A 27,484-nucleotide genomic window follows, 5' to 3' on the forward strand; every position below is an offset into this window, starting at 1 on the left:
GTTTATAGTATGTTCGCCACCAACTTCATACATAGTATAATTCAGAAATAAAACACTCATTAAATAATAGAGTTTAATATGTTAACATTTTAGATTAAATTCAGGAAAATATATTTCTATTAAATGATTGCTTTATTAGTCCGAAATATTCAATTTTAGATTCTTTCGCTATTGTGAATTTATTCGATATTTAGTTATTATATTCTAAAAGGCAGAAATTATACAAATGTATGATGTTCGTAAGAGAAGGAATATCGTAGTTTTGTATGTATCTCTGATATCCGTAATTTAAGTTTATGTAGATTGACATTGGAATGTAATTTTATATGTTGAGTATTTCAATAAAGTTAGTCCGTTCGTCGGAATCTCAAAGAGGCGTGTATCGTTACAGAATTCCGTACTTCCGTTTGTCATATTCCCCAGATGTAGTCATATTTACGCCGTCATAAGTGACACCTCTTTCAGGAGAGATTGAACTTCTTCTTCTTCTTCTTCTTCTTCTTCTTCTCTCTCTCTCTCTCTCTCTCTCTCTCTCTCTCTCTCTCTCTCCCTCCCCCCCCGTCATGTGAAACAGCTTTGCTAAGACTTTTATGAAACAAACATCCTCATAAAAATTAACTGAGAAAATACGAATAAAAAATAGTTCCATGCCTTCGTAACTTCTCTGCCATCACATTTTTTTGTTTTGTTTTATATATTTTTAAAACATTTTTGTAAATAGCTGACATGCTGCAAAACACTTCTAATGGATATTTCTAATTTCCTGATTGATTTAATCGTGCATAATAATTAGCTATATATTATTTTCACGTAGGCTTATTATCACGTATGTTTATGTCGATTTCGCTTATCAGTACTTCGTGGATCACTGTTTTTCTCCCAGTTGTCTTAGCCAACTAAAGACGATCTTTAATACTTTTCTAAAATACTTTTTTGAGTATCTAAAACAAAAATAGATTCGCGGAGTTTTAACTCATTGCAATTCACAGTAGACTTTTTAAAATTTTCATATTTCCTTTTTTAAGTCAACATAAATGTGAAAGAGAAGCTTAACTTTGGCAAGATGGAGCACTATTACGTGCATATTGTCTAAAACAAAAATGTAATCGATGGTTGATACTTTCTACTTTATTGTCATCACTATCGGATTAGATATCAAGTGACAAAAAATGATGATGCACAAGCCTCAAATATATTCAGTAAATCAAATCTATGAATTTCTAGAAATATTTTATCTTGTTCACACACATACATACATACATACATACATACATACATGCATGCATACATACATACATACATACATACATACATACGCATGCATATATACATCCAAAAATACATATATACATGCATACATACTCTTACGTGTTTAGGCACGAATAAACAGTAACACAAGAAAGAGTGAAAACAACAAGCTTTGAAAAATTTAACAAATAATTTATTTCCCTGGAAAAATATTGTAAAAATGAAAGAGAAAAAAAGAACTTTCGGTTTCAAGAATCAAATACAAAAATAATCCAAGAATAATCCACGAATAAAATTTTCGAAGTCCTAATAATGAAATGTTCTAATGATTTTAATTTCGAGTCCCGACGAAGAATCCAAGATGGAAGGAGATGACGTATGCTGTAGTCTGTACTGTGTGGACAAATACAGTTCCTTGTAGAAACATAATAATTAATCCTCAGGCCTTGGAAATCCAAATAAAATTTTCAAGAAATGTCCTTGTTCAAGAATTCAGTATGAACACAATAATTCCAAGTGATCAGAAGAAGAATTAACATATAACTAAAAAAAACTCTAAACTTCAATACTGGTTACAACAGAAGAAAACAAATTGACATCAAGTGCTTAAAAGCCAGGACTCTCTCTCTCTCTCTCTCTCTCTCTCTCTCTCTCAACATCACTATTAGTACTAAGTATTTCGCAATTTCGGAAATGCCTAATTGCGAAATAGAGGATCACATGATCACGTGATCATGTTTACATGTAAAAGTCACATAGCTCCTGTATGTCCTTGATAAGAACCAATCATTTTACTCCGAGAAAAAGTTGTTTACTTGACCCTCAATCAAGCCAGGAACTAAGTCAAAAATATAAACAAGTGTTTCTATTATTAGGTATCTAAGGTCAAACTGAATTTTCTGGAAAATATTAAATTCCTAGTAAACAAAATTACATTACATTGACATGTACAAAAAATAAAAAGATTCAAAAACCCACAATCAAATCAAATCAAGCACAAATTAAATATAAATCAAATCAAATATACGTAACAATACCTACCTACCTACCTACCTACCTACATACATACATACATTCATACATACATACATACAAACATACATAGCCATGGAGACCGTTTGTAAGCCATGTTGATGCCATTCTGAAATTATTATTAATCTTTTCTTTGAGCTCGATCGTTTTACTAGAATGATTGTTTTCAGACAAGATACTGTGTAATACAACTTATGTTTAGCCTTGTCCTCCTGATTCATATACCAACTTTTAGAGAACATTTCTTTATACGGACGTGAATGTATTGCTCTAAAATAGTTGTTCTATTGTTCTGTTGTTCTAGGGTTTAACGTCATTTTTCAGCACTATATAGGCTATACATGGCGGCCAGTATAACTGGTGGAGGAAGAACCCCGGAAAACCCAGGGAAGAACCGCCGACCCACGAGAAGCTACTGGCAGTAACAGACTGCTTCGGGTATTTTAAACTTTGAAATGAAGGCTACAATTCTAAAAAAATGTCCTAATATTTACCGGTAATATACTGAAATTTGAAAAACGTTGACATAAATATATTTGCAAAGATTAGCTGATCCCGTTGAATATATCGGGTTTTAAATAATTCTAAAACGTTTGCAGAAGACTTCCATGGGAGTAATCTTGAAAGCATGTCATGTCGTATGTAGTGGGTCTGTGCAGTTGGTTAGGATTAATCAGTAGAACAATAAACATAGACCCTGATCTGCAGGCGTTTTGTGCTACAGCAGATCGTGATCTTTTTTTGCAGTTGACTCGACTTATAGCGAATACAGACGGTATCATACAAAGGAATATTCATTGCTGAGCAATCGTAAATCTGTCGTAAAAAACAAACATTTTTTCATTTTTTTTAAAGAACTTAACATATAAATTTTTAAATAAACAGTCAGTAGACAAATTGTCTCCATGGGTGTCTTCTTTTCGGTTAACCGCCATTTGATATGTCGTCTGCATAACGTGACAGGTATATAATGATTCGTAAAAGTGGCATTATTTTATGTTGGCGGTAGCCAGACGAACGTGGTTTCTGCAAGTGAGCTATTCTGGAAAAATTAAATGATGCCTGTCACTAAAACAACCCAGGATCCAGTCTGTTTCTAATTCAAAGCGGAATAAGCATTCCATGTTGTACATTTTCCCCCTTTCAAAGAATTACGATTGGAAAGTGGTTTTTTCTTTCAACCCTTGAAAACGTTTACATAAGATTAATGTCGTAATATTGAAATGAAGATCTGAACAAACAAGTTGAAGTTAAATTAAATTTGCTATTTTAAGACATAATTGAAAATCTTTGAGAAAGCGGGCTGTTTGAAGAGAATGCATATGACACTTAACATGTTCAATTTATTGAGACGTGCTTCCTCATTGATGACACTTCGAAGTGGCCCGATACTTGTTTCACAGAGTGAAGAGGGCGTATATCTGAACTGAAATAACTTCAAATTTCTATGGCTGCAAATCATCTTTATCTGGCGGCCAGTTGAACGATCCTAAAACACTCTCCAGCACTGTCACTTCAAAGTGCACACAAATACATGCATCTCAAAACGAAGAAGACAGTGTTATTAACACGTTTACATTATTTTGCCACCTGTATGTGACAGAAATGTCGCATTGTGCCAATAAGGGTCAACTAAGTGTCGTTCTGTTCTTATTTATCGGTGTTTAAATAATAGCGATCGTCATATCTCTTTGACACTTTCCACGTCAAAAGGTCGGGAACCAACAAAAATGGCAACGGTGTTGATTTTGCAAAAAGTTGAAGGGGTCAGATAACTTATCTGTGAAGGTTTAATGAACAATAGGGATTTTATACTGATTTTACAAAATTAGGGTTTAGTTTATTTGACGATTGTATAGCACAGGGTCTCCAGACGTACGCATCTTGATATGTAAACATTTAGTTCCATGTGACAGCTACCGGTCTTTGTAATCCTGACAATATATATGGTTTCCTTATAAACAACATAGCTCCAATATCAACGCAATAATCAATCTCTTCCATGGCTTATTTGTCCCTTATATAATCAATGTCTTCCATGGCTTATTTTGTCCCTTATATAATCAGTCTCTTCCATGGTGTATTTGTATCTTATATAATCAATCTCTTCCATGGCTTATTTGTCCCTTATATAATCAATCTCTTCCATGGTTTATTTGTCCCTTACATAACCAGTCTCTTCCTTGGTTTATTTGTATCTTATATAATCAATCTCTTCCTTGGTTTATTTGTCCCTTATATAATCAATCTCTTCCATGGTTTATTTGTCCCTTATATAATCAATCTCTTCCATGGCTTATTTGTCCCTTATATAATCAATCTCTTCCATGGCTTATTTGTCCCTTACATAACCAGTCTCTTCCTTGGTTTATTTGTATCTTATATAATCAATCTCTTCCTTGGTTTATTTGTCCCTTATATAATCAATCTCTTCCATGGCTTATTTGTCCCTTATATAATCAATCTCTTCCATGGTGTATTTGTCCCTTATATAATCAATCTCTTCCATGGTTTATTTTGTCCCTTATATAATCAATCTCTTCCATGGTTTATTTGTCCCTTATATATTGTCTTTTATATAATCAATCTCTTCCATGGTTTATTTGTCTTTTATATAATCAATCTCTTCCATGGCTTATTTGTCCCTTATATAATCAATCTCTTCCATGGCTTATTTGTCCCTTATATAATCAATCTCTTCCATGGTGTATTTGTCCCTTATATAATCAATCTCTTCCATGGTTTATTTTGTCCCTTATATAATCAATCTCTTCCATGGTTTATTTTGTTCCTTATATAATCAATCTCTTCCTTGGTTTATTTTGTCCCTTATATAATTAATCTCTTCCATGGTTTATTTTGTCCCTTATATAATCAATCTCTTCCATGGTGTATTTGTCCCTTATATAATCAATCTCTTCCATGGTTTATTTTGTCCCTTATATAATCAATCTCTTCCATGGTTTATTTTGTCCCTTATATAATTAATCTCTTCCATGGTTTATTTTGTCCCTTATATAACCAATCTCTTCCATGGTGTATTTGTCCCTTATATAATCAATCTCTTCCATGGTTTATTTTGTCCCTTATATAATCAATCTCTTCCATGGTTTATTTTGTTCCTTATATAATCAATCTCTTCCATGGTGTATTTGTCCCTTATATAATCAATCTCTTCCATGGTTTATTTTGTCCCTTATATAATCAATCTCTTCCATGGTTTATTTTGTCCCTTATATAATCAATCTCTTCCATGGTTTATTTTGTCCCTTATATAATCAATCTCTTCCATGGTTTATTTTGTCCCTTATATAATTAATCTCTTCCATGGTTTATTTTGTCCCTTATATAACCAATCTCTTCCATGGTGTATTTGTCCCTTATATAATCAATCTCTTCCATGGTTTATTTTGTCCCTTATATAATCAATCTCTTCCATGGTTTATTTTGTTCCTTATATAATCAATCTCTTCCATGGTTTATTTTGTCCCTTATATAATCAATCTCTTCCATGGTTTATTTTGTCCCTTATATAATCAATCTCTTCCATGGTTTATTTTGTCCCTTATATAATCAATCTCTTCCATGGTTTATTTTGTTCCTTATATAATCAATCTCTTCCATGGTTTATTTGTCCCTTATATAATCAATCTCTTCCATGGTTTATTTTGTCCCTTATATAATCAATCTCTTCCATGGTTTATTTTGTCCCTTATATAATCAATCTCTTCCATGGTTTATTTTGTCCCTTATATAATCAATCTCTTCCATGGTTTATTTTGTCCCTTATATAATTAATCTCTTCCATGGTTTATTTTGTCCCTTATATAACCAATCTCTTCCATGGTTTATTTGTCCCTTATATAATCAATCTCTTCCATGGTTTATTTTGTCCCTTATATAATCAATCTCTTCCATGGTGTATTTGTCCCTTATATAATCAATCTCTTCCATGGTTTATTTTGTCCCTTATATAATCAATCTCTTCCTTGGTTTATTTTGTCCCTTATATAATTAATCTCTTCCATGGTTTATTTTGTCCCTTATATAATCAATCTCTTCCATGGTGTATTTGTCCCTTATATAATCAATCTCTTCCATGGTTTATTTTGTCCCTTATATAATCAATCTCTTCCATGGTTTATTTTGTCCCTTATATAATCAATCTCTTCCATGGTTTATTTTGTCACTTATATAATTAATCTCTTCCATGGTTTATTTTGTCCCTTATATAATCAATCTCTTCCATGGTGTATTTGTCCCTTATATAATCAATCTCTTCCATGGTTTATTTTGTCCCTTATATAATCAGTCTCTTCCATGGTTTATTTTGTCCCTTATATAATTAATCTCTTCCATGGTTTATTTTGTCCCTTATATAATCAATCTCTTCCATGGCTTATTTGTCCCTTATATAATCAATCTCTTCCATGGTGTATTTGTCCCTTATATAATCAATCTCTTCCATGGTTTATTTTGTCCCTTATATAATCAATCTCTTCCATGGTTTATTTGTCCCTTATATATTGTCTTTTATATAATCAATCTCTTCCATGGTTTATTTGTCTTTTATATAATCAATCTCTTCCATGGTTTATTTTGTCCCTTATATAATCAATCTCTTCCATGGTTTATTTGTCCCTTATATAATCAGTCTCTTCCATGGTTTATTTTGTCCCTTATATAACCAATCTCTTCCTTGGTTTATTTGTCCCTTATATAATCAATCTCTTCCATGGTTTATTTTGTTCCTTATATAATCAGTCTCTTCCATGGTTTGTTTTGTCCCTTATATAACCAATCTCTTCCTTGGTTTATTTGTCCCTTATATAATCAGTCTCTTCCATGGTTTATTTTGTCCCTTATATAACCAATCTCTTCCTTGGTTTATTTGTCCCTTATGTAATTAATCTCTTCCATGGCTTATTTGTTCCTTACATAACCAGTCTCTTCCTTGGTTTATTTGTATCTTATATAATCAATCTCTTCCTTGGTTTATTTGTCCCTTATATAATCAATCTCTTCCATGGCTTATTTGTCCCTTATATAATCAATCTCTTCCATGGTTTATTTTGTCCCTTATATAATCAATCTCTTCCATGGTTTATTTTGTCCCTTATATAACCAATCTCTTCCTTGGTTTATTTGTCCCTTATATAATCAATCTCTTCCATGGCTTATTTGTCCCTTATATAATCAATCTCTTCCATGGTTTATTTTGTCCCTTATATAACCAATCTCTTCCTTGGTTTATTTGTCCCTTATAAAATCAATCTCTTCCTTGGTTTATTTGTCCCTTATAAAATCAATCTCTTCCATGGTTTATTTTGTTCCTTATATAATAAATGTCTTCCGTGGTTTATTTTGTCCCTTATAAAATCAATCTCTTCCTTGGTTTATTTGTCCCTTATAAAATCAATCTCTTCCATGGTTTATTTTGTTCCTTATATAATCAATCTCTTCCATGGTTTATTTGTCCCTTATATATTGTCTTTTATATAATCAATCTCTTCCATGGTTTATTTGTCTTTTATATAATCAATCTCTTCCATGGTTTATTTTGTCCCTTATATAATCAATCTCTTCCATGGTTTATTTGTCCCTTATATAATCAATCTCTTCCATGGTTTATTTTGTTCCTTACATAATCAATCTCTTCCATGGTTTATTTGTCCCTTATATATTGTCTTTTATATAATCAATCTCTTCCATGGTTTATTTGTCTTTTATATAATCAATCTCTTCCATGGTTTATTTTGTCCCTTATATAATCAGTCTCTTCCATGGTTTATATGTCCCTTATATAATCAATCTCTTCCATGGTTTATTTGTCCCTTATATATTGTCTTTTATATAATCAATCTCTTCCATGGTTTATTTGTCTTTTATATAATCAATGTCTTCCATGGTTTATTTTGTTCCTTATATAATCAATCTCTTCCATGGTTTATTTGTCCCTTATATAATCAATCTCTTCCATGGTTTATTTGTCCCTTATTTTACTCTTGTAAACCATATAACGAACAGCAAGATGTCCGTTTCATCCTGTCGTGACGTTGCGAGCCAGATGTCGATGCATTAAACACAAAACATTCGACAGTTGACGCCTTACGTTGTCGCCAGGGACGGCGCTACCATATAGGCAAACTAGGCAGCCGCCTAGGGCGCTGATTTCAGGGGGCGCATTTCTCCAAATCAACAAGTTTTGAAAAATAAATAAATAAATTTCAGTTTTATTGAGGGTCTTTTTTTATCCTGGTTTATTTCATACAGGGACAAATAATCGGGTAGATTCAGTCTGACTGAAACACCAGGCTGACCGGAACAAGCAAATGAGTGAGTGAAAATCGCGCGTATACGAAACTTTCAGGACGTAACTACGTTCGCGTGTTTTTATAGGCCACGAGTTTTTCCGTGGAATCACGGGTATACGAAACCTTCAGTTTGCCGCGGAAACCAAATTGGGGGGGGGGGTAACTCCTTATTTTAATGGTCTAAACAAGGAAAGAAATGTTCAACTGTCCATTATGCTGTTAGTTCATCACTAATGTCTATCTTTATGTTTGTTTATTCTTGCCTTAATTTTGCAAATAAAATAGTATCAAGTGGTGCTTTTGGGGGGGTGTCCGGACATTTGAGCACAGAGGTTGTTTTTTTTAAATTACCCTTGATATGTGCTAAAAAGTTGAATTTTTTTTATAAAAATGTATTGTTTATAAATTTTGAAATTTATATTTTCGGGGGGGGGGGGCGCCAGAATCTAACCTTGCCTAGGGCGCCAGATACTCTGGCGCCGGCCCTGGATGTCGCAAAGCCTAGTACCTTAAATTATGTAACACAATGTTATTGCGTGAGACAAGTGACGCGTGATGATATTTTAATTCGCTTTCAATTTAATATCGCTGATATTTTATTCAAAATATTGATTCCGTACACAAAAGCCTTGACTGACAACTCGGTGGGGGAGCCCTCACGCAAAGCTAGACTCAAGTTAGTGATTCTATGCAATATGAAAATAAAATCAGTCGTGAGGAATAGTTCAGAAAAGGAATATGGATACTTATAGATGTTTCTACTCTCATACTATGTCCCAGGTTTCGTATTGTGACAAACTTACGCTTATTGCATATTCGACTGTCTTGAAAATAAGTTATAATTCAATGTATGAGAGAGAGAGAGAGAGATCATTTTATAGCACACAATTAAACATACAGATCCTTCTTTAGGTGAGAATTCTTGCTTGTTAAATGATAGATACCGAAATATAATTGGAAACCATAACAAGTATTCAGTCTTTGAATGAATTTAATTGATTATAAGCTGTACTATCTAATTTTTCTTATCTCCATATCTACCTGTCTACCTCCCTATCATTGTTTGTCCGTCCTTTCATTTGTATATCTGTCTGCATGTATGTACAATTCTATATCCGTCCTTATATTTTTTTTAAGGAGATATTCGGCCTGTGAATGGACGTAACGTAGGTTGTTGCTGTTGTTGTTGTAGGGTTTAACGCCATTTTTCAGCACAAGATAGGCTATGCATGGCGGACAGTATTAATGGTAGAGGAAGAACCCGGGAAAACCCCGGAAAGAACCACCGACACACGAGAAGCTACTGGCAAGCTTTCTCACATGCCCACATTAGCCGAATCCGAGACTCGAACCCACGCAGAAAGAGGTGAGATGGCAGTGATCCGTAGCGGAGAGCGCTTTAGACCACTCGGGGCCCCGACGTAACGTAAGTAGTTTTCGAGATGATAACACACAGCCTGTGTCCTGACAGTATAGAATTTGATCCTGTATGAACACACCCAAACTCATAAAAGTAAATGGCTTTCACATAGGAAGCAGGTGCAAATGCATAATGTCATTAAATTAATAAGATTAGAGTCTGGTTTTAGCAACTACTAAGTGTTTTGACACACCTCAGCAATGAATGTTTATCTGATGATACATGAAAATTGTATTCTGGGTCGTATTACAAAAAAAGAGAATTACTCTCATCGGTTAGAAAGATTAAGTAATCAATTTAATAACTTGTATAGTGTAATAAGAAACGATAAAACCACAAACCAAAATCTTATTGTTTCGTTGTTTCATGTCTCATCCTTGACACCTATTAATTGCATTGACTGCATGAATGATTGCTCTTTCCTTTCAACAACAGTGACAAGTATTTACCTGACATTACTCAGTAATAAAATGTACATTTACTGTTATAAAGCTGTAAGTTTGGGTTAAAGTTTCATCGATTTGCATTTTAAGCAAAGCGTTTGATTCATCACTGTAGGATTGACAAAATTCACAGGTGCTCTTAAACAAGTTCTGTGATAACACTTGGTGACAGCGAAACACATTTATAATAGAAACAATATATATGTGAAAATAAACTTCGCATCATAGCGGCATGCTAGACCCAATTCAAAAATAAGAAAAAAAAGTGTTTATTCTTGTTTGATGAAGGGTCTATTTCTCTAATATTAGAGTTTCTTTTTCCAACGGTTTTGGATGTAGCGCGTACATTGGCATAGTTGGTAACAATCGGAGCTTCTTCGATCTGCCTTTTCTGTCGAGCCAGTAAATACCGTGTATGTTTGAGGCAGATTGATTTCCCTATACGGGGAAACAAGATCATACCGAGAGAAGTGGGTTACCCAGCCACCACCACCCCCAAAAAAAATTAATGCGAAACTACTGCAACGTGTCCTAAAGTAAGTTTTCTTTACAGTCAGATGGTTACAATTATTCCCAGGATACTCTTAAAATGCAGGAACTTCCGGGGGCTTTGACCTTCGAGTCACTACTAAGGATTCCATTCTCACAGACCCTTTGTAGACTTTATCAGATTTCCCCGACCCTGAAAAAGAAATATATTGCTGGATGAGACACTGCAAACAGAATAAAAGTCTTATCCAAAAAGCACTACGCAACCCACAACGTTTCCTGAACGTGCATATACTAAATAGTAGGTCAGTTAAACATAATTAAGTTCCGAACTGTATTATTAACTGAAGTAGCTTTCGATTTTTTTTTTCATGACGCAAAACTTCAACTTTTATATAGAGTTATGTACTATTTCGGCTCGTGATCCTGTCAGGTGATAGGTTCATTTTCTTGAATGAAATTAGGACTAGTCGCCTCCTCCACATATTCGGGTTGTTGGCGGGGTGGTGTGCGCGTACGAAGAAAGCAGATGATTTACCTCTTTCTGCCAGACAAAAATATGCCTTGTTAGCAGGTCACACGGTAATTTACAGGAAAAAAATGATATATTTTGTTCGCCGGAAATGTTCTCTCCGAAATAAACCAGAATCCATTCGGACCACCTCGGCTATTCTCTATTTTTGTTGTTGTTTGTTTGATGGTAGGATTTAATGAGAAGTTGCGAATCGAAACTTGTCCTTGTTTCGTAAATAACCAAATCGGTCATGAAAGCCACTTTACTGCGTTTTTTGAGTTAACTTTATCATAGAAATGTTTAGATCAATTATAGGTACGTCTTTTGCTCCCTTAATAACGTTCCATTTTCTCTTCAGGATAAATAGATCATAGTTGGTACTCCAAAACGTATGCCTGAAGTAAAACACGCCAACTCACCTAAATGAAACGAAATGGTCGAAAATGAATGAAGATTCACTGGAAAAGAATTAAAATGAACCAAAAATGAACACGTTCCAGTGTAAAAGGAACCAAATATGAAGTAAAGGAACATAGGAAATACTGAAAATGGCATTGTAACCAAATAGTACTAGTACTATTATGACGTAATGCGAAATATCAAAACCAGGAACTGTTGTTGCAATTAGTCGGCTATGAAGTAAATTTTCTTAATTTTGTAGCAAGCAGAAAGTTTTTAACGCGGTTCAAATTGCACTTCACATTGCATATAAAATCGACCGTCTCCCGAATGACACTGATCAATCACCATCGTAAGATGTTTATCTGCAATCATATTGAAAAGTTTCAGTGACACAGTTCAGGACGACTAACCCCAACTGGTCAGTAGTTCCTACGTTTAAAGAACGTAACTAAATTACAATTTGTTACATTTTAACATTTTCGCGTAAATCCGTAAACAATACCCAAAACCTAAAGGCATGTGGAATAAATGAACATAAAGTGTCCTTTCTACTGAATTACCATACTCCTGATAAAACGGCAAGTGAATATATTATTACAAATAAGCGCGGACAATATTATCTGCTGGTTTGTGTTCGTTGATGATTTTTAACTACTTAGGCCCTATGCTGAGGAATTCACGTTTATTTGAGAAATATTAAAAAGCTCAGTTTTGTTTCTCATAGCACTGTTTACAAAATTGTGAACTGAATATTAGTATTACGAAAAAGATATCGATCGTATGTCACAGATTGCAAAAATTTCCTATAAAAGAACAGTTGAAAATAAATAAGCTCCCATGAAAGCACGTATGGATTATTAATAAATACATAGCCATGTGGACGGTGTAACCTGGACTCGGGGGGTAATTTATACTAATTTGTCATAACTTCGTAGGTATTAATCGGTTATACGGACTTTTTTCAACGAAAATGTCAAGTTGAGTATGGTAGCTATAGCTACTGGTTAGCCTAAATGTCAAGTTAAGTATGGTAGATATGGCTACTAGTCAGTTAGATGTTTATTAGTCACAGTAAGCAAAGCATTTTTCTTACAATTAAATAAAATTTTCCATTTGCTAAAACACACAATGGACACACTGGCTGGAAATGTTAAGAAGGCTTTCAAAATTACGCTTCAATCTTTATCTCTTTACGATATACCAGCCGCATTTCGTCACTTCGTTACGTTTTCACTGCCGTCGGTTTATCATGTTTATCATCACAAACTCCTCCTGTTCATGCAATTTTTAATTTACGGTGTAACCGTATGTACTTGTGTATAAGCCTGCTCATATTCCTTCATAATGCATAGTAGCAGAAGAAACACAGACCCGATCTGACGGCGCAATATGCGACCGCAGACCAGGATCTATTGTTGTTTGCCCTTGAATTCGATTTAAACGCAATGATTACGATAATTATTTGTTTGTTTATTTATTTTTCGTTCTTTGTCAACATATTCACTTTGGGGTGCTCGTTCTTGTTAACGCTGCAACAAAATTAGAAGCAGCCTGCTACAAATCTACGTAAAATACAATATTTCTAATCAAGACTGCGATATAGTCTTAATTTTAAATATACTTAACCTTCAGAGTGTGCTTTCTTTAGGGGTTCGTTAATATGGTGCACTTAATCAGAAATAAGCTATCACACTTGTAGAAACTTTTAAAATCGCATGACATGTAAGAAGATGAATTAAATAAATTTGTAGAACTTCATATAATAATGAGTTAACTAGCTATTAAATACAAAATTTACAAGCCCTACTAGATTTGATGCAAAGACACCTGCCATACCTCTCCGTTGACCGATCGCATATCTATAAACCAATGATTCAACCAGGTTTTATTTACTCCGCGTGGATGTAATAACCGTCTATACTCGTTAATAAGTCGAGACAAACTGCAAAAAAACAAAGATCCTGAATTGCCGTAGCGTAATGTGCCTGCAAATCAGGTACTATGCAGTTTGTTCTAATGATTAATCCTAAGAAATTGAATAGACCATGATCTGCCGGCGCATTATGCGCATGCAGATCTGGGTCTGTGCAGTGTTTAGTTGGACTCGTCTGATAAGTGAGTGCATACGGTGTGTCTTCAACAATTTCACCAATAAACAAAAATTAGCAATGGCTTTCCATCGCAAATTTCCAAGCTCACCCCATACCCATATAGTGACAGGGGTCATCATCCAAAATCCGTTACATGTCAACCTGATAATGCTACATATATAAATTTGTTCAGAAAATAAAATGTTATTGTAAATGAAATTTCTGTACATTTGACCATTTGGCTCCTCGGAGGTGCCCAAGAGGTTGTGTCTAGGGATGAAAATAAACCATTGATTCATTTAGTTCTTCTGTTTAGTTCATGGCGAGTTACTGTTTTATTATCTTTCATTCGGAAATCGTGTGTAAGTTGTACATAACCATGTTATCCTGTTTGACAAGTAATTTGGTTAACCAAAGGTTTATAAATATAACCAGCTTGAAAGATAATGTGATAGATATATAGGTGTAACAAAAAGATTTGAAGACTACTGACATATATATTTCTTTGATTTCAAGTATGCATGAATTTCAATTGGTAACATCTGCATATTCGCATACATACATACCGCGCATACATACATAAATGCACGCACACACACACACACACACACACATACATACATACATACATACAGACAGACAGACAGACAGACATACTAACAAACAGACAGACAGACAGATTGACTGACTAACTGACAGACAGACAGACAGACAGATAGTACTGACTTGTTTGTTATAATCCAGCTTCTAGACGCGAACGATTTCCAGTTATACAGGTTTCACTTGTCTGTCCGTCAATCTCTTAGTCTAGGCTGTAATTCTACTTCTTCAACTGTCGACATCAAACCGAGACTGTGGGAGCATCAAACTTTGTGGGTGGGTGCATCTTTGGATTAGCAATGTATTACTTATCAAAACTTGATCATCATTATTGACCTTCCATAAATGATTGGAAAGGATTTTTAAAAATCGTGTTTATGTTCTAATTTCATTATCTTTTCATCAATTGCCTCCAAATTTAAACTGATGACTTTGTCTTAAAACGTACTTGCTGAATCTGAAAACTTACATTTCGTGTTGCATATTAGGATCAACATGTGTTGAGTACCAACACTATGCTGCTGCGACCTACTTCGCAGAAACTATTACAAACGGTTTGGAAATTCTTTTCCACTTATAGTTACGAAACTTGCAGTCAGAGATGACATTGGGGATAATCATGTTGCATACAAAAGCTGGGTCAAAGTGACCTATTTTCCAAATTTATTAAAAGGAGATGAAAAATGTACCCATCATTGTCAGGGCTACAGGATATATACTATTACACCGTTGACATCTAACCTAAACAGGGCGTGCATCATGGGATCAGCAAGCTTCCTGCAACGCAACTGTATCACATTCACTTGCTTTTCAGGTCCCCGGATGGCCGAATGGTCTAAAGTGCGCGCCTTTACCGATCAGTGCCATCTCACATTTGTCGCTGTGGGTTTGATTCTCATGCTCGCTTGGCCAATGTGGGCATGTGAGAAAGCTTGCCAGCAGCTTCTCGGGGTCGGTGGTTCTTACCGGGTTTTCCCTGGGTTCTTCCTCCAGCAGTACTTCATGTGCTGAAAAATGGTGTTAAATCCCAAAACAACAATAACATGCTTTTTATGGTTTGATTTTTACAAAATGGGTACAGTTACAAGCCATTGTCACGATTTACTACCAAACAAGGGTGGTACAGTTTTCTGTTTCATATTAATAATAGTAATACTAAAATGGCAATCAACTGGTGTATGTTTGTATCTGGTGTGTACAGCAACACAAGCTGTTTTTTTAGTGCCAAAGAAATCGCAGTAAAGTGCCTTACTCAAAGACACGTCAAGAAGTCCCACATGGGCTGATTTGATTTATCAGAAAGTCCAATACGGTAACCAAAGAATCATCATTAGTCGCCTCTCACAATACCCAAGAGAAACATCAAACATATTCTACATACCCGAGCCCGAATCAGTAAATTATTGGCGAGTATTAAAAAGAAACGTCATAACAACGACAACATTGATGAAAATGAGGAAAAAATTATGGCGTCGTTTATTATATGGTATCATAGCACAGAATAGCCTAATTTTTACCGGCGATCGATACCTGGCGTTACAATTATACTGAATTGATTGTACGATTATGGAGCATGTTTTGAAGTAGAAAACTGGGTCGTAGTTTGATACTGACAAATTATCGACAAACTTTCGCCACTGTAAACCTTACATTCATCTCCCGTATTTGTCCACAGTATCATGTACACCTGCTTGTTCATGTAGGTTAATTTGTCAACATGTTATCAAAAAAGTGTAAATTACATGACAGGTGGATGATGCTAATCCTAATATTTACGTCATCGAATGTGAATTTGTATACACGATACAAAAGTAACTAAATCAATTTTTAATTCACTTCCTTAGAAGTGGTTAAATTGAAGATTTAATGTCGAATTCTGAAATTCTACATACTTGCATGCATTTCAAACATCATGTATCTTGAATTAACATCAATATTGATCTATATTTAACTTCTTTATTTCTTGTAAACTCTCCCCCATAGGTATTATTGCACAGGTTTGGTAATTGGACTCAACACCAATATCTGTTCTGACCTGCACAAGTGACTGTAACTGTAGACAAAACTTGAGTAGCACGTGAAGATAATTCTGCAAATAAATAAAGAGCAGTTACTTCACGAATGAGTTCAATAAACGGAATAATTATCTGATTTAAGTATCAGAGAAAATTTAGAGAACTAATAAGTGTAGTTTTGTGAGTATATTCAATGACCGGATGATAACAAATGAAAAGCTGAAGGAAGCATAAGGGCAACAAATTAATACTAATCCACATAGTTAACGGTAAACAAAATCGTTGTTCGCTTCTTTTGATGGCATTTTATTTGCAAAAGAAGACGCTTATCCATTGAAGATTGACTTTTAAGTCCATGAATGACTATTGTCATTTATTTGAGTCCATGAATGACTATTGTCATTTATTTGAGTCTATGAATAACTATTGTCATTTATTTGAGTCCATGAATGACTATTGCCATTTATTTAAGTCCATGAATGACTGTTGTCATTTATTTAAGTCCATGAATAACTATCATGACGTTTCTTTTATATCCCACACAGTAAGAAAATACGTACAAGTAAACCAGTCACGGCCCACAAGAAGTTCCCTCACACAGATATTTTTTCGACCCTATTTTTCTACAAATTCAGTTGAATATTTTGGAATGAAAATTGAGAGTAAGTCTGAAGGTAAACGATGACACATGACTGTATTACTAAAAGTTTAATTGTATACATACCTATACTTTCTGAATTCTTCTTTAACAGTAAATGTGCTCGATATTAAATTTTTCTTCCCGTTTTGAAAATCTTTACACTTTAAAAGTTATTTATTTTGTCAGATTTGACCTCAGTGTATACAAAATAACATCGTACGCTTTTGTGTCTTTGATTAGATGTTTGTTTTTATTTTGTTGTTTTTTTTTTTTTTTTGTGGGAGGGAGGCTGTTTTGGACTATTGATATCCTTATTGTTCACATGTTTGTGTTGTCGTTGAAAATGTTACAAATATCACTGTATTCAAGAATTTTTTTACGCAATTGATATGCGATCTTCAAGTTCTTACTGCTTCATTCAGTGTCCAAAGTATGTCCGGCATTTGGCAATATAACACGATAAGGACATGACAGAAACTTATCCGTGGAGAATTAGGGCAAGTACTTTTACTGTGTATTTGACAAGAAGAAATAGGTTTGTTCGATACCAAGCAATGTATACTTAAGATCAAGAATCAGCCAGGATCAATCAACTTATCTTTTACCTGGCAACACGTCCGGCAGCAGCGGTAGCGACAGAATTTAGCTTTTGGTATTTTGAGGCACCAAAATCCTGGATCAAGAGACATTGCTCCTTTTGAGTCCTTTGGAAGAAAAGAAGATGTGCGTGGAATGGGGTGTTGGGTTGTGGTGGATAGGGAGGACGATTATGTGTAATCGTCTGGAGCAAATGAGAACACAGAAAAGATATAAAATAATACCGGCACTTGAAAGTGCAACGATCGGTATAGTATTGCATTTGTCTTATAGCTGCCATGTGTTATGCGTGTACATGTTTCAATATTGCTTAACTTCGCACTCTACATTAATGGCCCTAACACTACAATGGTGGCTCCAAAACAAGAATTTACTGGAATCATCCAAAACTTGTATGGAAACTGTTTCACTGAGGGATTTTCGTTATGGAAACGATTTAATAGACATATCAAAACGCATAAAGAGGTTTTATTCCTAGCTTTGGAACTCAAGAAATGTATTGATCTCTTCAACTAATTTTAACACATGGTTTAGACCCGATTGAACGTGATAATAATAATAAATGACGCTAATGATGGGTTGAGTCTGTTCCTATGCTGGTTGTTTAGACCCAACACGAACTGACAAAGTATTCTAATTACGGGGACATCTTTTAACTGCATGTTAGATAACAAATTCCTATCACTTTCAAAACTAATTCACACGCGTACATGTGTTTTTTTTAATGTTATACATAGTGATACATCTATTTGACAGTTTATATTAATCCAGAACTGTTTGATTTGGATAAATAAAGGTGTCAGACATGAATGTAACTGGAAATATATTGTTAGTACACTTGATAAACTTATGATTATGAGTCGTTTTTTTTTGTATTATCAAATAAATCGATTAATATATTATCACCCTGCAGATAAAGAATACAAGAACATTTTCATAATGCTAACTTTCAAGCCGTGCCAGAACCAACATGATTGATTCTGAATTATTCATGTTGTTATCTGCATAAAATGCTGACCATTGGCTAGAACTAAAAGATGGTGTTCAATCAGGATAAATGTTTTGAAAATGTAATCTTAACACGTAATCCTAATTTGTATAGTGCTATCAACCTGATATAAGTAATGATTTTCTGAGCAGGCAAATATATATAGTACTTCATCTGGAACGTTTGCTACATGTTGAACGAAATAATGTGTATCATTGACATTATATAAGACATCGAGAAGTATTTATGTGGAGTTTAGTCGACGAGTACCTGTTCTGATTTAATTCCAGAATATGTCTTACCTACCTTTCTAAACAGGGGATTTGTTTTATTTTAATTTATTCTAAGATTTTTCTCTGTTTGGATAAATTGTATAATATTGTTTATTTCAGGCAATCCTTTTCTGATATTCGCAAAAAAGGGGGCAAAGGTTGAAAATGAATTTTATGGGAACAAATGGCCTGCTAAGGTTAAAATGGTTAAAATGGAAAGTTGCAGTGGCAATAGACACGATGCTATGTTGCAAAACTCGACACTCTCTCCCCCTCCCCCTCTCTCTCAATTTTGATGTAACTTTAGTATAAATTTATTTTTCATTATTAGTTCATCGATAATCAGATCACACTATGGTCATTTCAATTCTGATGTCCGTGCATATTTGAAAAGCAATATTCATTGTTCTGAACAGATAATCTTTTACTTTTGTGACTCATAAAATATGTTTAGACAATGTCGTTTAGACGATTAAACACATGCAGTTTGAACAAGTATACATGCGTATGTTTTTGACAATTATACATGAAGTTTAATCTCCTTAATCTCTAATTAGGCAATGTCTTATTGTGTTTAACTTGTAATTTCTTATATTTATAAACTTAACTATGCATATCAACTACTCGCGTATAGTGAGTGATCCAAATTACAGTAATATAGGGGTAAGAAATTCTGTTCTTTTCAGAAGATTCTTGACCTCAGATTTTCATGTTGGGTTCACAACACCCAATTATCTTGACAAGAGACGGAGCTATACGCTCCGTAATGTGACCATACAGACAAAGGAAAGGAGGCGTAATTGAATGTACTTTCTCAATAAATGAACGAATTAGTATAGCAATACAGATGCGCTAAACCTGAGCAATTGGCATTGTTAGCTCGATTTTGAATTTATCTGACACGGTCGATGAATCAATCATGCTCCGCTTCAGGTCATAATATTCAGTTGTCTTCCATAATAAAAGTAGCAGCAACCATTGATTTGATAGACAAGCTTCCCGTTCAATGAGACGCAGTGCACTTTTATTTGCAACGGTAAGATTGCGTAAATGCATGAAATTCATAATGAGAGCAAATGCAAATGAATCGGGATAAGTTTAAAATCTAACATCTTTGACTAATGCTTGTAAGAATGGAAATTTATATAAAAAAATCACATCGAACAAACACGCACATGCGTATAGTGTTGCTTCTTTCACCTTTACTTAAAAATGTTCTCATGTCATATGGCTTCCATATCAGTGTGGAGTCAGATGTAGAAGAAACGGTGAAAGCTGAACTTACTAAATTAGTCCCGAGTCACTTACTACATTAGTCTCGAGTCAACTTACCACATTAGTCCCGAGTCACTTAAGTAAAAATGAATGATATTTATTCAGGAGTGTATAACAAAATTTATAAACGAGTTTTGGGAGACTTACTGATCGCGAATATAGCTAGAAGAAAAAAAACTTCTTTAATAATAGCGCTTAATAAGGTCATTTACATATGTCATTTTCTTGATGTAATGTCGATTGTGAAATGAAATTGTGAAACTTTTGCCTGGTGCTTTTACAAATCCAATGTTGGCGTGTGATATATGATATGATATGATATATATGGGTGTGTGTGATTATGTACATAGGTGCAGTGTAATTGGATTTAAAAAGTTAAAAAATTAAAGTACGTATGTACTAAATGACTTCTAATAGTGTGAATTCATTTTCACACTTCAAAGAAAAACTCGGATCATTTCAATCCAAAGGAGATTACATGAAATTAAATAATTGACTAATTTACGCAAGAAAATATTACACTTACCATTATTCGACAAAATTGGCAAAGACTAAAATTCACTAAAACGCCACCAAAATTATCACAATTAACCAGTGATAACTTACAGTGTTGTATTCATTGGTTCTTATTTACGAGGAACCCGTCAAACTTTCGGACTTGTGATGTAAATTAATATGCATAGCTCATGTAAGTAAATGTTTGGTGAAAATGGATATGATAATGTTATCTGTAATGGTAAATAATTCAAGGACACTACATTAAACATCATCTTTTATTCATGTGATGTTACGTTTCAGTGAATTGAATCATTGCTTGTCGACTGGATGCAAAATGAAGACAACCTTTCTGCAAGCACGCAAATTGAAATAAAACTGTCCGAAATCGTGTTTTAGCTAGTCCTAAATGACGTCTAACTGGGTGGCGAACGTCTGTTGGGCAAAATTACTAATATATCGACCGGATTGGTCCATAAATAAATGACACGATGTGTCATCTGAAATACGTTGTAGCACTTTTACTTTATTCCACGGTGCAAGGTGCAGGGACGAAAAACACACTGTCGAGAAACGAATGTACAGAAGCCACGAAATACATTCTCCTTTTATTGCGACGTAAAAGCACTGCTTTCGAGTTTAGACTTTGAAAAGAACTAAATACTGGACTCAGTAATGAATACTCTTTAACTCGTTACTGTTTATTTCCGACTTTAAATAGTTTAAATTCCAGAGTTCATACATGGGATAAAAAGGTACTCTCTCTCTCTCTCTCTCTCTCTCTCTCTCTCTCTCTCTCTCTCCTGTCATTTCCTCCAATCATCTACATTTACCTATAGTGTAAGACTCAAAACTTTATTTGAAAAATTAATTGAAAAATTGAAAAAGCCATCCCCGTTCTGATCTCTTCCTGTAACAGTCTTTCTTATAACTGACACGTACATATTTGGAAAACAGTTGGAAATGTAAGCATAGAACGATGGACAAAATGGGTGGGTGGGTGGTGAATTCATCTGTTAGTGTAAATTAGAAAGCAATAACATGCAAGTATCCTTAGGCAGTTATGTATGTATGTATGTATGTATTTGCGACAGTAAATGCGTAAAGGAGGATTTTATATTCCTATATCTACTGGAGTAAATAACTCTATTTTTTCAAAATAAAAATATTGGCAAGGTTGCACACAATTTGACAAATTATGTGATACTTGGATAGCAAATGACGTTTCGAGTTCGTCTTGCAGGATATATATTATATGCTGAATAACATCACACAGACAGACAGCTAGACATACATACCTAAAATACGATATGTAAGTAAATTTCTCTACACCGCACCATGTGAACTCCTAAGTTCGAAGTTATACCCCGTTGAATATATATGAATAAGCATTTGTCCACCTGACAGAAATTACAGAGGGATAATAGAGGAGAAAAAATTAGATAAGTTGAAAGATTCAAGATGATATGATAATTAAGTCACTATGCGTACGTGCGTCAGTAAGAGTTTCTAGTCACAAGAATATCTCCTGTACAAGGTGAATGATCGTTGTTCAGAAGCAATATATGGTCGGAATTTATTATTCATGTGCGTCCTCGACAGATTCATGATATTATTGATTCTGATGTTTCCTGTTTCTTTGCCTATTGATTGTATAACTCGCATAATATAACAGTTTTGCAGTATCTGATGAAGATAATTTCACCTTGATTTGAAAAAGATAGCATGCAAAGAGACAATCAAGTTCCTCTCTAGTGTATAACCAAGGGTGTATATCCATTTATAAAGCGCCCCCAGTTGTGTACTATATATCAACGTTTCGATCCTACATTTTATATTTGATTAGATACAAAGGATTATTGGGTTTTTCCTTATGAAGTAAGGACCTTGACCTTTTGTGTTGGTTGCTTTTGTTATTATTATTATTATCAGTAATAGCAGTAGTAGTAGTAGCAGCAGTAGTAGTGTTAGTGTGTGTGTGTGTGTGTGCGTGTGTGTGTGTGTGTGTGTGTGAGAGAGAGAGAGAGAGAGAGAGAGAGAGAATTTAACTTAGATATAGCAATTGTTTTCAGTCATATCGCTACGATGCCTGCAGTGTAGCAGTTCATAGTGATGTTTTAGCATCGGGGCATCATGCCGCAGACATAGCATCATGTCCCACCAAGTCACATGACACCAGGCCAGCAAGTCTTAATACTAACCTCTCAATGCTGAGCGCCAAGCAAGGCAGTTGCAGGAACCATTTTTATATCTTTGGTATGACTCGGCCGGGGTTTGAACCCGCGACCTCACGCATCCGAAGCAGACGTTGTAACCACTTACGCCACAAGGACAGTCGTTATTATTATTATTATTATTATTAATAGTAGTAGTAGTAGTAGTAGTAGTAGTAGTAGTAGTAGTAGTAGTAGTATTAGTGCATTGAAATTTTTTTTTTTTTGCATTTAGAATTCATATGAAGGCTTCAGGTTAGAAACATCTCCCCCATACAAACTGTATGTATTTATTGTTTGTATGTGTTAGGGTTTCGAGGGAGTTCAGCACAACACTGCATAACTTGATTAAAAGTTAGGTTCATAAACTATAAATATAAAGAATTGCATAATAAAATGTATCTTCTTTAATAATAATAATACTAATAATAATAATAATAATAATAATAATAATAATAATAATAATAACAATAATAATAAGAACAAGAACAAGAAGGATGATGATGATGATGATGATGAAGATTGCTAATTTACCTCATTTTAATCGGATATTTTAAAATATATATATGTGTGTGTGTGTGTGTGTGTGTGTGTGTGTGTGTGTGTGTGTGTTGAAATTTTAACGAAGATACAACAATTTTTCGGTCATATCGCTACGATGTCTGCAGTGTGTCTGCTTATGTATTGATGTCTATCTAGTACTGGGCCTTAGACGTGTAGCATCATGTCCTTGCAAGTCACATTATCCTGACACCAGGCTGACCATTCCTAGCACTAACCTCTTAATGCTAAGAACCAAGCGATGCATCTGCTGGTACCGTTTTTATTTTTGCTACCTTTTGTATGACTCAGCCGGGGTTCGAATTCGCTACCTCCCGCATCCGAGCAGTCGCTCTAACTACTTCGACCACCCGAGCGGTTATATATTAATGTTGTTATGACCAAAGGAACTATTATCTTTTAATGCTGAATATGTTATCCAATTAAAATAAATACATTAATATTATTATCATCATACCATCGTAATCGTCGTCATCGTCGTTTTGCACGCGAAAAGTCTAGATAAGACTACAGGCAAAAGCCGAGCAGAAATGTTAGAAATTAAAATACGTCTTATATTATATTGTTCGTGATTGAAGGTAAACTTGACAACATTAATTTCAGTCCCTCTTGTAAATGTTGAGAGAAATTCCTGAAAGCGAAATAATGGCGTTCTTCTGATCAAAAATATACACTCGATACATTCAGTTTGGTGTAATGATCTTCAAATCTGTGCATTTACCAACTGAAACCCAGTATGACAATCCTGTCTTGCGACACTAAAAGGTCAGAGTTTGTGATTAAATTTGATTCCTGCTATCTAAGTCAATCACGATTCTTAAGCACATTTGGGTTTTTGGTTTAGTTACATCTGACTACAAAAAGGGAGTACAAAATTTGAATGTCACTCAAACGATCGACAATAGTACCGTTTAATAAGAAAAACGTACAACACGAATATTTTATGCTGAAAGTTACCTTTCAACGGAGCTATTTACCTGTTATTACCTACCTACCTTCCCATCTACTTGCCAGCCTAAATATGGATGATAGAACACACAGAGCAATAAACCTTAAGTTGGAAAACTTAAACTGGATAGATGGGGATGCATAAATACATACATATAGTTACAGTATTGTTGATACACGGTTAGTGGATGACTCGATCCCAGGTTCATTGACTTGTATTAATGGATTTCGTTTGTACTGTGTTATGGTCAATGTAGGCTCATGCCCATCAGCAGGTCATATGGCTAATGACCGGGTCTAAATTTTACGCGTACTTGGTCCCATTTTTACTTTCAGAAATTAGTGAAGTTCAAGTAGTTATCTTTTTTTCCAACAAAAATACCTGACCTTCCAAACGAAAGGTTATGTCCGTTGGATACGCACGACGTTTACCTTAAAGACACTGGCCAAAAGGTCAATGTATGTTTTGTTTACAGTTAATCCCTGCGGTGTCTCATACTTATGGAAGAAAGATCTGTATATGGGCATGAGTCCGTAAGAACACCTTTTATATTGTTAGCGTGACGACGCCAGTTTTATCAAAGTTATTTTACATAGTCATTGTCTCAGTCATATGCATTACAACAGTAGTCTTTTAACATAAGGCTTGCTATTCTCCTAGTATTTTGAAATGTTGAAATTATGCCTTATATCATAATTACTTCAAAATTTATAAAGGCACTTTGAAATTCTAAGCAGATTTTTTTTTTTATAAAGAGCAGTGAACGTGAATACTGTCGCGTTATAGAAGCTTTAGCCATAGATTTCCTGAAGTCACGGACTATGTAAGTTATTTGTTCACGATAGTATAGAAGCAATGAATTACTATTCTGAAAGATATATTAGGACTCTAGCTTATTATGTTGTCTTGCAACTGTATGTTCCTTTCTTATCATAAAGTATTCTCACTCATGAAAACTCCCTGCCTCACACAAAGGAGTAAGACAATGAAGAAAATCGAAGAAATCCTGTTGTTTTGCCAAAACATCATCTGCTACTAGCAAGGGATCACATGTATCAAGGATTGATTAAGATAAAAGGATATCAGAATATTTGGATCATTTCATGAGACCACATGTCCACAAATTACCATTATATATTCCAGCCACGACATATTACTTCATAAAAAGCAAAGCAAGCGAACCATTACTGCCAGATACATTACTTGTTTCCTTAGACGTCACATCTTTTTATACTAACATACCGCACAAAGAAGGGATACAGACATGTAGAGAAGCATGGGAAACAAGAACTGAAGACAATCCACCCAATCACTTTCTAGTCCAACTCCTGGAGATGGTCCTAAAACTCAATAACTTTGAATTTAATGAAGAAAACTACCTAAAAATTAATGGAACCACAATGGGTACAAAAATGGCCCCTTCGTACGCTAATATTTTTATGGGAAAACTGGAGGGTCAACTTTTAGCATCGGTTGAACGTATACCATACCAGTGGGTACGCTTTATCAATGATATAGAAATGAAGTGGCAACATGGAAGAGAAAGTCTGGATGATTTCGTATCAGAGGCAAACAACTCCATCCCTCAATAAAATTCACGGCAGAAGTCTCCAACTCAAACCACATCTTCCTGGACACAACAACCAGACTAGTAGAAAACAAACTCCAGACAGACATCTACTCCAAACCAACCGACTAACACCAGTATCTCCTCCCAATCACCTACATTCCAAAACACTGCATTGGGAACATCCTATATAGCCAGGCACTGAGGATACGCAGAATTTGCTCCGACGATGAAACATTCCTAAAAAGGTCTGAAGAGCTATCTAAACATTTAATTTACCGAGGCTAAGACAAAGACCTGATTACGGAGGCAACCCAAAAAGATAAACAAACAAACTGCGATGACCTGCTAAAGTCTGGAAAAAAGGAAAAGGCTGATAGGATACTATTTATCCTGACCTACCATCCAGACAACCCCAAAGTAGGTAAAATCACTGGGAAACACTGGCCCATCGTGGAATCGTCGGACGCACTTAAGTTAATTCGTTAATCCTCCCTAACAAACATGTAGTCGCCAACCGGAGACCAAAAAACCTCAAGGACATCCTAGTCCGGGCGAAGCTAATGCCAATCACTAATCAAGACCACCCTAGTCAATCTGGCCAAAGTGGCGATAAAAGGTCCAAAACCTGTCAACATATGATATAGACCAGAACATTTTCTAGCACAGTGACTAGAGAAAAATCAAACATGCATGGTCCAAACAAAACGTGCAAAACAGAGAATGTCATTTATCTCATCACATGTAAGATCTGTAGCCTTCAGTATGTCGGAGAAACTCAAAAGCTGCACAAAAGGATCAACCTTCATAGATCTGATTGGATGACAAAAAAGCTATACAGAAGCCCGGTCGCAGAACACTTCTTCTCCCCTGGCCACACTTTAAGTGATATAACTATTATTGCAATTGCTCACAACTCCAACTGGAGTCCCCAAACCAGGAGAGAAAAGGAATCTTACTGGATACGCATCCTTAGAACTTTGAAACCAAGCGGTTTAAACAAAAAGACTTGAAAAGGACAACCATGCACACATGCAATTATCTTTTGCAGCCGACACACTTTCTTTTAAATAATTCTCTTAACTTGCTTAATAGCCTATGACTACAATAACAATGAAATATCCGGGATATAATTTGCGCTTACATAAATTTACATAAAATTATAGATGTCGTTAAGGCTCATCAATTTCTAGGTCAATACAAATATTGTCCAGTATCAGCAACAAGCTGAAATAAACTAGCTGAAACACAATAAAGTTAAAAGGTTGAATTCCTGTAGAAACAGCCATGTAAAGTTTCGCAAACATAACCGTTTTTCTGTTTAATTTGTTTGTCTTGTCTATGTTTTGTATTTGCCTTT

At 34.8% G+C, this 27,484-nt stretch overlaps 1 protein-coding gene across 3 annotated transcripts in view; it reads left to right on the forward strand.

Annotated features, from left to right (window-relative positions):
* The window catches only part of LOC149808346 (uncharacterized), a 48,116-nt gene that overhangs the window by 13,794 nt on the left and 6,838 nt on the right, over nt 1-27,484 (forward strand). The window contains exon 1 of one of the 3 annotated variants that reach the window (XM_089975950.1): nt 2,696-2,718. The exons of 1 other annotated variant lie outside the window; for it this stretch is intronic. The gene's annotated coding sequence lies outside the window, so the exon portion shown is untranslated. Of the gene's footprint in view, nt 1-2,695; nt 2,719-21,301; nt 21,590-27,484 lie in introns of those variants that run through there. One more of the 3 variants, XM_089975939.1, reaches the window with a different exon arrangement.

Source organism: Sinohyriopsis cumingii, chromosome 1, assembly GCF_028554795.1.
Source record: "Sinohyriopsis cumingii isolate HCF-2022 chromosome 1, ASM2855479v2, whole genome shotgun sequence".
Taxonomy (NCBI): domain Eukaryota; kingdom Metazoa; phylum Mollusca; class Bivalvia; order Unionida; family Unionidae; genus Sinohyriopsis; species Sinohyriopsis cumingii.